Source organism: Haliotis rubra, unplaced genomic scaffold (assembly GCF_003918875.1).
Source record: "Haliotis rubra isolate DU_JTF1 unplaced genomic scaffold, ASM391887v1 Scf450, whole genome shotgun sequence".
Lineage (NCBI taxonomy): Eukaryota > Metazoa > Mollusca > Gastropoda > Lepetellida > Haliotidae > Haliotis > Haliotis rubra.
In genome coordinates this window covers 185587-198117 of record NW_025767136.1, presented here as the reverse complement: position 1 = coordinate 198117, position 12531 = coordinate 185587, and positions in this window count along the sequence as shown.

The following is a 12531-nucleotide window of genomic DNA, read 5'->3' as shown; positions in this document are numbered from 1 at the left end:
ATAGCAATAAAAACACAAAAAACGTACTCGTAGTTCTGCCTATTACGGAACAGCCGACAGTTAAAGGTCACATAAACCTTCTAGGGGTACAAATACGCATAAATCACTTCAACTGGCATCGTTATAAATGAAACCCCGTCATTAAAACTACACTAGTTTCCCGACCTACAATTGACTTAAATCGACCTTTTTGACAACAGTGCACAATTCTAACCCGCGAACGAAATTTCAACCAATCAGAGCGGCATCTGTGACGTCATATGAGGAATAGCTTTGGGGGCCGATGCAGAATTCATCTACATTTTAGGGGTTAAATTATCTTGTTTTGGCAGGCTTGTATAAACCTGAAATCGTGACAATTGTTGTGGAAAATACGAAAGCTATATGTTCTCACAATCTACTGTCCATTTAATTTGCCTCCTGCTTTGCCTAGTTTCCGAGGTTACAACTTGTTTTCATAGACGATTTTGTCAAAATCGATTGGTGTCGTTAGGCCCTATTTGTATAATGACTGATCCAAATTGATCCCATTTTACCTCGATAATTAATCATGTCATGTAAAAATCTGTTTGTATTCTCAAAGTACAGTGTCGGCCCATAAGTTTTCACATGCAATACAGCAATTAATACTCCTTTTTTTGTTACCTGTGTTAGGTGGTATAAACCTACACGTGTTATTTTGTCATCTAATTCACTTGATGGTCAGTTAATGAATTTATAACAGGTATAATTATTGGTAACACGGTAGATTACCTCTGACAGCTGTCCTCTATTTGGCATTTCTTGTGTCTGAGTAAATATTCAACATTATAAACATACTGATCAAAGGATTAACTGATAACATGCTGATTGATTAATTACTTTTATCTTACACAGCGGAATTGTCAAAAAGGTAGTGTTTATGTATGTTAGATACTACCATTCTATACTGAATACACTCTGTCGTGTCGGTGTTCGCGTAAAACAACGTCCTTCTTTCAAAGGATTAACCGGCAATACATTGATTGATTGCCAATTATTGGCTAACTAAATTACTGTTTTTAAAGAAAGACGGACATTATGCAATTAGCTTGCCAGGTGTGCTATCTTGGGTGACTAATGAGATCATACACCAATACCTGAAAAGATTTTATCAATTTTTCGTATATATTAAACTGTTAAAAGACACATCATTTGGGAACAGTTTTTGTTGGATATTGATGGATACATTCCTCGAACAAGGTAATGGCCTGATATTGTTCCTATAACTTTAATCTGTTTTAATTTTAATATTTGCATTTTGTTTTTATTCATTTGTCGTAGCATTCAACAGAATCCATTGTTTTCGCCGAAGTGTAATGAGACAGATAATACGCACTAGGGTGTGTGTGCGAATTATGATTCACATTGGCAAACTATAAAATGTCTAGATATTTACAGTTCTGTTATAAATTCATCATATAAGTATCAGCAGATCGTCTGCTTTTATTTAGTTTCAAAATGCATACAAGTATGATAATAAATAATTAGGATTATAAGACCAAATATATACAGACGCACATTAACTAGTATCTACATACTGGTGATGGACATTAACCATGGAATGTAGAAGGAATTTGTCGCGCAGTATTGTGACTTCGACCCCCACCTCGCTTCCGTGGAAGAAATCGTTATGTCATAAGTTGTGTCATGCAAAATCCGTTTGGTTATGATTCCAATACATATTTAACTACGAGTAGAAAGTAGTTTTGATTTTCTAACTTGATGAAAACAAACTATAATCTCATTAATTCTAACAGATTGTTTTTATTTTTAAAATGGCGGCACCCTGTCGGGAACATCCGCTTCAGTCTGAGGGATAAATGGTATTTAGGTTTGTTTTCACCGAGTTACAAAATCAAAACTACTTTCTACTGGTAATAAATATGTATTTTATTGATGGCCAATAGGATTTTGCATGACATAGCATATATCATAAATAATTTCTCTCGTGGCAACGAGGTGGGTGTGAATGATAATACTACTTACAATATTGTTGTTACTTCGACCACAAACTCACTTCCTAGGAAGAAATCGTTATGTTACAAGTTGTGTCATAGAAAATCTTTATGGTCATCAATCATATGCATATTTTACTAAGAATTAGTAAGTAGTTTTGATTCTTTTAACTTCCGTGAAGCGATCTGAACACAAGTAAGATATCGTTTCAGGCTTCCACAACGCTTCGCTTCGCACTCCACAAACATAACCCATTTAGCACGAACTGTGGGGTCACCGTGGAAATCTGTGCATGGGGACACCATCGCCCGACCCTAGGAGCAATTCACGAGAAAGCAACGATTCGGCATGTCGTCGTTGATGTCGAGAAATCATCAAAATGATGAGCGTGCTACACATTTTCTATACAACTAACTGAAAATCGTTCCTCATATGACGTCACTGCAGTGCTCTGGCGACAGAGTTACGTAACCTTTAACCGCAAGTGAGCAGAGGGGTATCACGTGACATGACGTCATATGTGCCTGTTAACGTTGTTGATGGCTTCCTCTTTAATTTTACTTCACAACTTAACGGTGTCCATGGATTCTGAAGCAGTAAAAGATGTTTCTGATGTCATTTCTGAAATGGATGTTAGACCGTATCAATACGATCCGATTTTACATCTTGCTGGACAGTCTTCCTGTGAAGATGAAGAAGAAGAATCAAGCGAAACGGAGGCACCGCTTGAGGTCAAAATACATTTAAAAACAGACCATATCATTTAACAAGAATACTATTTATTAGCAAAATGTGATACAGTTCCAACCAGCAAACCCACCCCTATAAATATATGACCAGTCCTTAAAAATTATTATTGCAGTTCCTTTTGTGGCAAATGGGTGACTGTAGGCTGTCTGGGATTTAAAAACAAAATAATTATGCTTCAAACGGGGGATATAGATATTATCTGCTACAAAAATTACACTGGAATTATTTTGTTGAAAAATATTAGGATTCTAGTTCTAATTAATAACGTATCAAGTCTCCATACAAGATCCCAGAGATAATATTCGCGACGCAGATAAGTTATTCCCCGAAAACTGGTGAATTATAAAATACTAGTCAGGACAATGTATCCCTAGTTTTTGGTTATGGGAATAGTCGGTCAAAACCTTAGAATGACATTTTGTCAGCCAATGAGAATACAGAACTTTCATGGCACACACTGCTGACAAATAGCGAGGCTGATGCTGACGTGCATTTACATGTATTTAAGATGAAGTTAGGAGCTAAACGGGTGGTACACTTTTATTCTGTATTATATCTTATATATGTCCTGTATTTTACAAGTGAGGTGAGACTTAAATAAATAATCTGTCTGTCTGTCTGCGTAATTGGACAAAATGGAAACAATGAAAGCAACAAGTCCTTCATAATATGCCATTGTATTCGGCAATGTTTCGGGAAGACTGCAGCATTTAGGGGTCCAATCACCAGATCTTTGAAATACGGAAGCACAAATGACTTTTGTCACAGAAACTTTGGAACAAATCCTGTTGACAATCAGAGAAAATAAGAAAAGAGCCAACATTTTAACATCGTGGTTCAGAAGAACTAATATCGAAGTTGAAAAACAAATTAACCACCATGTAAATCAGAGGAGTGTCGACTTTGTGTTTCTGTATGTGAATATATTACCATGCTGAGATTCAAACCCAGATCTTTTGTGTGATCATCTTTCTCAAAAGCTGACCTCAAAGCCTATTTTGACGATTCTTACAAGATCGGATAGTTTTGTACAATTGTATGGTGTTGGGCTAAGAGCTCTTGCTCACCGAACACAACTTAAGAAGAGACATATCAAGACGGTATTTCCTCTCTGTTGCACCCAAACAATCAGAGAGCGTGTCAGGTATGCGTCGCTTTAGTCTGTCCCCGCAACTTACGTCACAACAAAGTAGGTCAAGACGAAACATGTGGGTCACGAAGATGCCCGAGGTGAAGGATGGTCGGTAGTCTGGACAATCAGATCCTCATTATAGGATATCCTTATCTCGGATGTCTGTCCGAACGAATGAATCAGATCGTTTATCTGTAAATTCTGGGTCAGTGTGTAAATTGTTTGTCAAACAGGTCAGTTCACACTTAGAGAATGTCACATACTATTATATCCACTCGTTGGGGTTAGTTAAACTACCTTTCATTTTCACCGTAAAGATCCGGGTTAGAATTGGTCTTCAGTAACCCATGCTTGTCGTATTATAAGAGCCGACTAACGAAATCGGGTGGTTAGACTCGCTGCCTTGGATGACACATGTCATTGTATCCCAATTGGGTAGAGATCGATGCTCATGTTGTTGATCACTGGATTGTCTGGTCCAGACTCGATTATTTACAGACCGCCGCCATATAGCTGGAATATTGCTGAGTGCGGTGTTAAACTACGAGAATATTGTTTTTTTCTTTACTCAGATTGTTTTTAAATAAACTGAAACACTTTTGCATAGTTTTGTTCTTCTCAACTGGAACATCACATAAAGTATTGTTGAACAAAGGAATAGTTCTGGATATGGATATATCACCTGCTTAATAACGGCATTAGCATTTACACCGAAACGAAGCATATATTGTAAGAAAGAAGTTGTATATCCATAGCGAATATTTCGCTTGTTCATCAGACCAACTTCTAAATGCCACTAAAAGAGATTAAAGTATTGTTAGTGGACAGCTTGGTATATCATCACACGATTCCAGAAGAAAATACGATTCCGTGTAATACTTATCACACTGTGTCACAGATTGTTAGAACTACCTTCCGATTCCAATTGTAAATTTGGAACAATAATATAAGTAATTATCTAAGTTGTTTCGAAACGCCCATGTTTATTTCCTTGTCTCGGGGTCAACAAAATACCACAGGCATATCAAACAAGCCCATTCAAAATCTTACAGTATACAGTATGCATAATCAACAGCCTATTAGATTTATAGTGGGCAGAGGTGAGCTACGTACCTGCCTATGTAACTAGTACCGTGATTGAAATGCGAGTACGCTGTAATTTGTCATCAATAGACAGACGCCCTTCCCAGAGTCTCCCAAACTGACCACGCCAGTGTACAGACTGGCCTCACTTTGGTTTTTGATGTACGTGATAGATGGTTGTTTGATTGATGCAGCGCTGAATGTTGTGCCAATAAAAACTGTTTATAGACGGACCTTGAAAAAAATCTGCTTTGATGACATTAGTCACAGCACGCCTTGTCCCAAAGGGACAAAGTTTTCACAAACTAAAGCATCAAAATAAATTTAAAACAATCAGAAACACAAGAAAGGAGTTAAAAGTTCAATGACCTTTTTCTTAAAAATATTTTCTAAACATTAACTGTGAGATTTATTTCTACACGTATAATATTCCTGCAAATATTTATTTTAAACTTAAGGGTGAGTCAGTTGCTTTTTACTATTTTTAATCTCACTTCGTGATTTAGAATTTACATTAGTATGTTTCTTTAGAGACTCTTTGAGGTGGGTTATATATCCTTTTCCGACATATAGTAAAAGAAATGTGTTTTATCAACCACTTCGTCGGGAATGTCATATTGACATTGTGTATGGCCCGTACCTCTATGTTGTACCTTGTACCACATCTGTACCATTCCAACTCACTCTGGTGTCGTTAGGCAAGTCTGCTCAGTTGTCAAACTGTTGACTTCAATCAGACATGAGTCGATTTTTAATTTTGGGGTAAACATGTCAGCCATCATAGCTCATTGAAACATCACTATTTATACAATAATCGAGTCTGAACATGAACCTGCGACATGTGTACATCTCATGTATAATTTTTATACGTTGTTAAAATATATAAAAAAACAACCATGTGTCACCTTTTTTCTTTTTAATTGTTAATTATTTTAGAAAGTTTCATTTAGTGCGGCTATATTTTATATAATGTCATCTTGTCGACACGGACATGGAATCAGACAAGGTCATGGCATGAGGCAAGGTAATAGTTTACATCCTTCATTATTCTCATCCGTTATTACATCCTCGTCTCGAGGTCCTGCATGACACGTACATGTGTACTGTATACATAATCCTCACTGTAAAGTTTATACTTGGGATAGGTATGATACGTGCCTCTGCAACACAACACTGGTAATAATACCCCAATTGTGTCTGTCATATCGGATCATTTACAGGCTGCATATTTCAAAGCTGTATATATTTCAAGGCGCGCCGCATACTGTACATTGCTGCTGGAAGGTGTATGACAGGGAACGTGGCAATACAATGATGACACTACTAAATACAGTAGTTACGTTTTTCATAGACTAACAGCTAGTCTCTGAAATGTACATGTTTTACAGAAAATAAAAGTTTTTAAATTAAAAGTATAAATACAATACAAAGGATCTAGACTCGCAACATTTTCCAGACTTACGTAGGCTTTCTTGGATATGTTTGCTTCAGGGTCTGTAGGACAGTCTACGTTTTTCAAGGACTGTCGTTTGTGTATGTGTGTGTGTGTGTGTGTGTGTGTGTGTGTGAGAGAGAGAGAGAGAGAGAGAGAGAGAGAGAGAGAGAGAGAGAGAGAGAGAGAGAGAGAGAGAGAGAGAGAGAGAGAGAGAGAGAGAGAGAGAGGCATTAGAGGCGGTTGGCATTAAATTTGTACATGCCATGCAGGGGGTTACTTGGTTACTTACTTTAATTTTAGGGGGTGGTGGTCATATTCTTCTCTCATCTCTCTCTTGTACATTCTGTCTCCATATTATCGTTTTCTTCCTATTCGGGGGCGATGGGGGTAGCCTAATGGTACGGCGTTCGCTCGTCACGCCAAAGGCCCGGGTTCGATTCCCCACATGGGTACAATGTGTGAAGCTCATGTCGGCTGACCCCCGCTGTGATATTGCTGGAATAGTCATATTGCGGCGTAAAGTCATACTCACCCACTCTTACTATTCGTTTTCTTCTTATCTCTACAAATTCCACTGAGAGAATAATGCTCGACAGTTTTTTATACATGTATATTAATCACATGAGCATCATCTTTCCATACGTCTTTTATTTAGTGCAGCCTTTATTTACCATTTCTAAATATAAAATAAAATTACATTTTTAATCCAAGTGTTTCAAGAATATAAAGAGCCTTTGTCTTCACTTGTTACACCGTGTGCATTATCGGTCATGCTCGACCGACAACCAGACATGCACAGTCGCTGCCGGAAGTTCACTAGACTATGAAATGTACACCAAACACAAAAACTGACAAGAGACCGTGTCTATTTCAATTTGTCGGGAGTCTCGTGCACGGCGGGCGACGAGACAACAGCAGGCAGGTGCGGCTTGTGAAAACAAATTTATCGGTGGGTGTTAAACGAAGCGTCTGTAAAATACGTCTCACTCTATTCGTTACTTCTGCCCATATTGTCCGTATAGCTTCTCTATCTCAGGCCTAGAGTATTATTTTCCCTTCCGCCCACAAATGTAATGCTATATAGCTCTCAAAGAAGCAAGTCTACTATGTCCACATTCTAAACCTCTCACTGGGCCCCCTTTCGACGTTAAATTCCGTGGCTTTTTTCTTAAAGGGTTGGTCGGGTAGCCCAGTGGTTAAAGCGTTCTCTACTCACGCCGAAGAAACGGGTTCGATGCCCCACATGGCTGCAATTAGTAAAGCCCATTTCTGTTCTCCGCCGTGATATTGCTGGAAAACTTAAGTCACTCACTCACTCTAAAATGTTGTTTCGATAAGTGTGTATGTAAGTATGAAATGTATATTTATAGAGAGGTATAACTTTAAAAGAAATGTCTACAAGCGTGTTAATTGGGGGTGTATCATTCTCGCTTTAGAATGCTCTAACCCGACACTATGGAGCGTCCCACCCTTGAGCTAGAGTGAATGAATGTAGGCCGAGTATGGCTGTTCGGGAGATAGGTGCTTGACATAGCTTGTTATTACTAATAACAATGAATACTAACAAGAGAGGAAGATACCTCCTGTATCGTATGTTATTATCTGGGTAGCTATCGTAGGAGGAAGGGCGGTGGGATAGATTAGTGGTTAAGGCGTTCGCTCGTCACGCTGAAGACCCGGATTCGATTCCCCACATGGGCACAATATGTGAAGCTCATTTCTGGTGTCCGCTGCCGTGATATTGCTGGAATATTGCCACAAGAGGCGTAAAACCAAACTCACTCACTCACTCTTAGAAGGACGGCGTGGTTGCCTACTGGTTAAAGAATTCGCTGAGGATCCGGGCTCAAATGCCCACCTAGGGTACTTTGTCTCCTGGTTGATAACGGTTTATGTAATATTTATCGAAGACATGGCTTGTCAATGGTTCTGTAGACAACAGTGTAAGTCTTGTTACATACCACGGGGTACAATTCCATAGTAACACCGTCTTATGATCGTCTTTTGGCGTTGAGGTGAGGTGAGGTGAGGTGAATTTGGGTTTAACGTCGTGCTTGGGAATATTTCGCTCATATGACGACGTGCATGCGTGTGTATGTGTATGTGCGACTGCTTGTACTAGCCCAGACTGAAGCTGGTTTTATAGTGCTAGCTCACTGAGATACCATGCCGCAGTGAAGCATGAATATCCCACTCAGACACATTATACTGACTCCGAGCCGACCAGTCCTTTTTGTACCCATTAATGCCGAGCGCCAGGCAGGGACCAACAAGTACCATATTTTAACGTCTTTTGGTATGACGCGGTCGGGGATCGAACCCGCGACCTTCCGCTCTCCGGGCGGACGCTCTAACCACTACACCATGGAGGCGGTTTTTGGCGTTGAGCTGAACACCTCCCATCATTGGTGAAACTGAGAACTAATGAAATGGTTGTGTATAGAGCCGGGGACACAAATCGGTCGCAGTTAAGTAATGTAGGACGCGGAGAGTCTTTGGATGGGTGACCGTGTTTGGCAGCTTGAGTCCTGGGAGTTTCTTAGTCTTCTGTCCTGCCCACAACGAAACACACATGACGCATGTGGTCTCACCTAAGACAAGTGAGTTTGTTCATGAATTGCCTCTGTTCACCCAGCAGTTAATGGGTACCCGGTGGGATAAGTCATTTGACTGTTAACCTTCTAGCGCCTCACAGGCAGTTTGGGTTATCCGGGGTAACAAGTGCATATAAACTGGCGCTTTGTAAATGGCCATTATTATCATGCGTTTGTCAGCTACCACTAAGTATACAGGAGTAGTCTCCCTTTCTTGGAGACTTGATTCAAACGGTCAGTGCCTTCCACAGCACTATTAAAGTCCATCATTCATCAGGACATCTTCTCAGATAATGTTTTTCTGAATGTCCTGATTTTGAGTTTTCGTATATAAGCTGTTCACTGCGTATCGTTTGAAGTACATGTATCACTGTTAGAGATTTGAAATGATTTTCAGGAAGGAAGAATTTGTTATCCTTGTACAGCGGAACCGGAATACAGCCAGTAATGAATGTTCAGAGGAAGACATGGAACCCCTACGTCTCGTAAATGTTACCGTTACTACTTGTACACTATAAGATTCTGTGCATTGAGAAGATAACTGTATACATCCCCAAACCTAACTAGCAATCACATTCATATTTAGTGTGAACAACGCACATATGTTAGAATCGAAAAGTGTCTTTAAAATCAATCATATTAAGGTGGTATATCACGTTACTGGAATATTTTGCGTATTTAATCTCAGAAATATCAAAGCTTTTCATACATGTAGTATCATCCGTCTCTACTTATAGTTGGTGAAGAATTAAAGCACCAACCACAAGGGAAGTAACTCCGGCAACGCTATTTGTATTCTTGTGGGAAAAGTGTAGAACTTTATTCAGACGTTTTATTCAGTCTCACATTTCAAGAGGTCAAGAGGAAACTGAAGACAACAAGGCTTCATGTATTGTTCACCTTAATCCCCATACACATCTGCTGACGATGTTGGAGGAATTTCAATGGTGATGACCTTAATATGCACTGTCCTGAATGTTTTAATGGAAAATCTCACTTTTCCCCGTCTTGTAATAAAAATTTTGTGCAGTGATTGTCTCAAAAGCGCAGCATTATCAGAACGTAGTCCACCATGATGTCCAGCTGATGGGAGCGTTTAATTTGATTGTTCTTGATTGTTGTTGAACTCAAGTTTCATCTGTAGTCAAAGATTGTTGCAAGAACTTGTCTGGGTCAGCTTCAAACAGAGCTACAGCTCATCGAGCTGATGCTTTCTTCAAGAGAACCACATTAGTAACAATTTCTGAGTTGAGATGAGCTAGTCACTAGGGCTGTGCAATATTACCGGTAAACCGGTATATATCGGTAAAGTATCTCGCGATACGATTATCGCGACATGGTTCAATTTCTGCAATATATTGGGTCATCCAGAGTTAGCTCCCTTTGAATTATCTACCCTTGATTTCCACAGCAACAGAATGAGCTCTAAAAGTGCCAAATATACTTTTGTCACTTTTCTGTTTCATGTAACTTTTTACAAGTGGAAGTGTCTTTATAAGTGGCTGCAAAAGTGCCAAATATTCTACCAAATGCTTTAAGTTTTGGGGTTTGAATGGTTTCATATGTGACGTTTTGGAAGAATTAAGTGGGCCAATCAAATGGACCAATCTTTCACGAAAAGCAAGATTTATGGATATCAACTTATTGTTGTGAATAACACAACGTTTCGGAGTGTATGCTTGCTCCTCCATCAGGTCATGCATATTCACAATAAAAAAGTTGACATGCATTCCACTTCTAAATGCCCTTAAAACATTTGACAAATCTTTTATTTGGACTTATAAGTAGAGCTACTGGCTCTGGGTGATCATTTCACAATTCACATTATTTTGTTATTTTTGATATGTTTCATAATGGGACATATGTTATCAATTTATGATAAAGGCCAAAGTCTTATACATTTTGTAGGACTGTAAAATGACATTCTAGTGAAGGATCTTAGTTATTAGAGGTCACGTGAGATTTTAAGCTCAAGTAGTTCACCAAAATCATGTGTTTGTTTCATTTTACAACAGTTCATGTTAACACATGTTTATATTGGAGTTGACTCTGAATGAATCAGTGACAAACAGTAAAAATAATTACATACTGCATTGAAGTGCATTCTGTTGAAGCAAACAAGACTGACCATGAAAATCATGTTATACATGTACTATTATCCTTATCATTATGTTCGCGAAACGTTGTTGAAATACAGTTACTTCAATGAAACATTCCACATTAAGGCTTTATATCATTTATCTGTACACCACTGGCATACACCCATATACAATGGGGACGGGGAGCCTGAAAGTATGGTGTAACAGCAACTAAGAAGACAATGTCGCACACAGAGAGCTATTATGAATTTATGATGTACGCACTTGGGCAGAAACCTTCCAGTCAATATGTCACAATATGTATTGCAATATCTCTTGAATTATTGCAATATATCGCAATATGAGAATCAGGGCAATATTCAGGATAATCACAGGATCGCACGAGGTCCGACGATACGCCAAATTTTGCTTCTACGTCACCGCCAGGCACCTTCGGCTTGGTACTGGCAGCGTCCAGGCAACACTGACAGAGACAGTATTCCGTTCGCAAGTCCAGATTGCATCTTAGCAGCTCTGATGGTCGTGAAAGCGTTTAAAGGTGTCTAGGAGAAGACTTGCGTTACTCAACGACGTCAGTTTAGGGGTGTAAATGTCATGGTGTGGGGTTGCATCACGATTGATAGGAGAACTCAGTTAATCATTGTCAAATCAACTTGAATGGCGTACGTTACTGGGATGACATTGTCCGACATCATCTTCTACCCTCGATGCAGGGATGTAGTTGGAGCAGGATATTGTCCGCCAGTATGTTGTAACTGTTGTAACATCCTTCACGATGCAGTATAACACTGCAGTACTCCAGAACTCCTATCCTACTTTGTCTTAGAGGAGAGGGTAAGGCGCCGAATAAAACACCAGAACCAACTGATAACGCTTGCTCAGCTTGGCCAGTATTTGATTGACATTCGGAACAAATCCCAGCTGGGATAGTTACCGATAAATATTGTCTCTACTGTTACAGTTGCCTTTACTGCCTCCACTGTTACAGCTGGGATAGTTACCGTCTCCACTGTTACAGCTGGGGTAGTTACCGTCTCCACTGTTACAGCTGGGATAGTTACCGTCTCCACTGTTACAGCTGGGATAGTTACCGTCTCCACTGTTACAGCTGGGGTAGTTACCGTCTCCACTGTTACAGCTGGGATAAATATCGTATCCACTGTTACAGTTGCCATACTTACCGCCTCCACTGTTACAGCGGGGATAGTTACCGCCTCCACTGTTACAGCTGAGACAGTTATCTCCTTCACTTTTACAGCTGCAATAGTTACCGCCCCTACTGTTACAAGTGACATAGTTATCGTATCCACAATTACAGCTGCAATAGTTACCGCTTCCACAGTTACAAGTGACATAGTTATCATATCCACAATTACAGCTGCAATAGTTACCGCCCCCACTGTTACAAGTGACATAGTTATCATATCCACAATTACAGCTGCAATAGTTACCGCCCCTAAT